Source organism: Rousettus aegyptiacus, unplaced genomic scaffold (genome assembly GCF_014176215.1).
Source record: "Rousettus aegyptiacus isolate mRouAeg1 unplaced genomic scaffold, mRouAeg1.p scaffold_m13_p_3, whole genome shotgun sequence".
Classification (NCBI taxonomy): Eukaryota; Metazoa; Chordata; class Mammalia; order Chiroptera; family Pteropodidae; genus Rousettus; species Rousettus aegyptiacus.
In genome coordinates, this window is record NW_023416306.1 from 106090052 (window position 1) to 106094348 (window position 4297).

At 37.1% G+C, this 4297-nt stretch overlaps 2 gene segments (V, D, J or C); both read right to left on the bottom strand.

The window, feature by feature from the left end:
• LOC107506178 overlaps positions 1-4297 on the bottom strand; it is a 492806-nt gene that overhangs the window by 109155 nt on the left and 379354 nt on the right.
• Positions 1-4297, bottom strand: part of LOC107503902 — a 40571-nt gene that overhangs the window by 30410 nt on the left and 5864 nt on the right.

Here is a 4297-nt window from a genome sequence, read left to right on the forward strand (position 1 = left end):
GGTACTTTGTTAGAAAAGGCTATGTTCCCAATGCTGGCAAAATGTTGGTAACAATATAAATTGTTATATTTTTATTGAAAGCCAACTGATTAACATCAAGAGGGTGAAAATATTCATACCAGATTGAGCAAATATTTCCACTTTGCAGAATTCAGTGTGAGAAATACTGTATATGTTTGACTATAAGGCGAGGTTTATTATCCTTGGAGAATAGAGGATCCCCTTCTATTTAATTCCTTACAAAAATTACAAAAAGCTATATTGTAATGCTTTCATGCAATTAATTTTGCACAATTAAGTACAGTTTAGTGAAGACATATTATCCTGGAATAATCTCAATCAACACTAGCTCATGGATGCTTATGGAAGTCAGCTGATGGGATTAGCGAGAAAGATGACAAAGTAATTTAACAAAAACTTAACAACTATTCTTGGGAGTATGCTTTCAAAATTACAAGTATTTGATACTGTAAACACATATTTTAAAGTAAACATTTTGTTATGAAGATCAAGAATATCACTTACAGGGTAAATAGCAAAAAAACTACTCTAATGTTATGTGAGTAGATATTGTAGTTTAAAAACGTTTTTAGTGATAGTGGATTCATAACGTGCTATGTTTCAAATGACTTAGAATGCAGCAAGTTTGATATACTTTGGAAAAATGTTTGACAATTGAAAAAAGCAGCTCTAGTAATGACAAATACATTGATTTGAGATGATTGTGAAGAATTTAAATAAAATTTATGAAATATAAGAACCAAAAGAAGCAGTATTTTGAAATTAATAGGCTATTTTATGTAATATGTGATTTTAACTATGTATGTATAACTAAATTAATATATGAGAATTTTAAAGTAGAATTTGAGAATTTCATTTATAACCTTAAGGGTTTATATGTTCAATTTGGCCCAAAACGTAGTTTTGAATCTTCTCTTTGAGGAAATGGTAGGTTAAGATTATATATATATATTATAAAGCATATATATACATATACAAATATAAAATTTCCTCATATATATGTGCTAATTTTGAATAACGAAAAAGTTATAAGTATGGAGATGTTCACCACAGAAATTTTTATAATAGGAAAAATTTTGAAGCTGCCTAAATTCTCAGTCATGAAAGAACTGATTAAGTAAACTATAGTATGTTCCCAGAAACAGTATTAATGGGGCTTATTAAAGATGCTAATTAGGAAAAGCATCTAATAACATAGAGAATTGATTATACAATGTTAAAAAGATGCAAATGTGTGTACAGAGTATAATTACGTGTACAAGGTATGTAATAATCTATACATTGAAAAAGAAATATACCAAAATAGCATCTATAATTGCTTTTTGTTGGCAGGCTTCATTTTCTTTCAACATAGAGTTCTGTAATGAATTCTAGGGAGGGAAAGAATTCAGTTCATTGTGTTCTAACTCCCAGCCAATGTAGACAACCATCTCAGTGCAGTCATCCACCTGAACTCACTTTCTGATGAGGATGCCCATTTTACTGCTGAATGGCTTTTGAGTTTTACAAGCTATACCTGCTATTGAAATGAAATTTCTTTCCCCAGGTATCCTCACTCCTCCCCTCATTGGCCTTAGTTCCACCTCTGCTGCGATGAATAGGGTAATGTTCTCTGGCTGTGGGCTGGACCTTTTCCTGGACACATGAAGATGCTCAAGAGAAAGTCTCCCACTCTCTCTCTTTGAGCAGGTGTTAGATGATTGATGGAATTACAGTATGGGAATATTGAAGAAACTGGTTCTCATGCCCTGCCCTGGTGGATGTTTCCTGGGGAGTTGGCGGTTGAGACCCACATCTGTTGTGAACTGGCCCAAAGCCAGCAGCTTTTGTTCTCGGAATTGGAAAGGAACTCAAATGTAAGGTGTAGGGTTATGGGGAGCCACAGGATGTAGACATTCTGGGTCTCTAGTGCCTCATAAGGAAGATGCAGCTGTTGGATTAGGCAACTGGTGAGAAGACTGAGTCAGCAGCGGACATGAGCAGTTTCCCAGTACTCAGGCCCCATTCATCCCACCACTTTCCACCTCTCTCTTAGAAAATGGACTTTTCCAGGTTTATTAGCCAATCTGTAGTCAGGTCTGACTACTGAGATCAGTGTGATGGCATCAACAATGCTGAAGGAGAAGATCCTTCATCCAAATATGATGGAGACCAGATGGCTTGGGGTGTGAAAGCCAAAAAGTCATGGCAGAGCCCATCTCAGAAAGTGTTCTATCTGCACTGATAGTTGAGTTGATTAGTGTATGTAGGATAAAGTCGCAGTTTTCATCACTGAATTCTCTATCTGTAGAAAAAATGTACAGTAACTGGGAGAAACATATGGAAATGCAGGGCGATTAGAGACCTGTTTATACATAGTTCTTGGAGCTTTTGGGGAGAGGAAGAGATTTTACTCTGGAATCTAATTCATTTACTTTACCTTGAATCTTCAGACTAACACAAGGTTATGCTGACTTGTTCCAGGTTATTTTTGAATAGACTAGGTCTGCCGTAAATACATGGTAGAATGAGGTGTGGTATTAAAAGAACAAATGTAAACTAGAGAGTTGGAGTTGTCTGAGGTGATGATGCTTCTTTTTTTCTATCGAAGGCATATGATGTGGACAGCTCCCATTATAGTCCTCACAGCTGGTGCATTTAAGTCTTTGTCCTGGAGCTTCATACGATTCATATATCCCGTAGAATCTAAGGTTCAGTTCTGAGCCTTATGTAGACCGCCTAAATGTTTCCAGTGGCACATTGTAACAATATAACCTGGACCTAGATTTAGGTAAAATGTCTGAGTCTTTCTGAGTCAGGCACCTTCAAGAGTCACAATATCCATGGAGTTCAGGTGCCGTCCCAAAATGCTGAGCTGGAGACAGGCCTCTGAAAAAAATGCCCCCAAATGGCATAAGATGGGGCTAACTTTCAGACCTGCATGGGGTGGGACTCAGAAGCACAGAAAGAAGTAGGAAGAGACCTGTTTTGCATCATTTCCTGTTGAGATGCAAATGTTTTGGGAAGAATCACTTTTGGAAGGTGTAGGGCTCAGGTGAGGGAGACTGGAAAGAAGAATTGAGAGGTAAAATGTTTGAAGAGTATCAAGACTCTGAGTAGATTTCAAAGAAAAAAGTGTGATTTTAGAAAGTGGAGGCCAAAGGATCGAGAATAGAGAAAGATATTTATAAATAAATGCTGCAGAAGACACTAAGTGAACGTTTGGGTATGGAACAATAACAGTGAATGTTTTTACTGATGTACTGTCCCAAGGCAGTCCAAATTTGAGCTCTTTGCTCTTGCTAACTGCCTGGGATAACAGAGAAATGGAAGAGAAAATTTCTCCATAGAAGTTTCTGGGGAAATTTTTAAAATTTACCTTGTGCATTGACCTTGTAACAGAAATGAGAATACACAGGAAAGCTCTTTGGGAGTTAGCATCAGAAGGGAAATACTAGAAAATACAAATAAGCCAAAGCATTTACAGAAAAAGAGGAAATTCCATGCTTAATGAATGGTCAGATTTGGCATAGCTTGGAACATATAATTTTCCATCAGAATAGTGGTAACAAACATTTCAGTGAACTCAGGTCTATATGTCTTGTGCTGAATAAAAATGGCAGTTGCTATTCTGTGTGAGTTCAATCAGGAGACGCAGGGGATCATCAGCCTGATCCCTGATTCTGCGGCTCAGAAATATGTTGAGATGTCTTATGTGACACCGTGTATTGGTGACATTGAAAACTTATTTGCCAGCCTACTTAAGACCTAATTAATATTAATTAGTACCTCAGGTAGCTAACAAGATTGGATTCTGAGGCTATAATATAAAAATATAGAATTCCTGGTTTTTTTCTTACTATCCCAAAATATAACCAGATCATCCTCTCTCTGGTTTCTTGGGAGCCAAGTTACTTTCTTACAGGAGCAGTCTAAAAAGTTACTTTAGAAAACCTTGGAGAGTGTTAAGACTAAAGAAAAGCCACAGTCTGAAGCCAAGGCTGCTGACTTGAGCACAGATGGGAGAATGTTAACAGCCAAGAAATATGAGGTCTTTGGCTCCTTTCCCAGAACTGCCAGGCTAAGACCTTGGCAGAGACTCAACAGGAAACTGAACTTGATTTGCATATCCTTTTATACATGGAAGATTAAAAGCTTCAACCTTGAGTGATCACAGTTTTTGAGAATCACTACAAAGCATTAAAGAGAAGGAGTGTCCCAAGGGAGGTGAGCTGGAGGAAAAGCAAGGTAGGTATGAGGTTAGCAATGACTTTCAATTCCCTTTGATTAATCATGA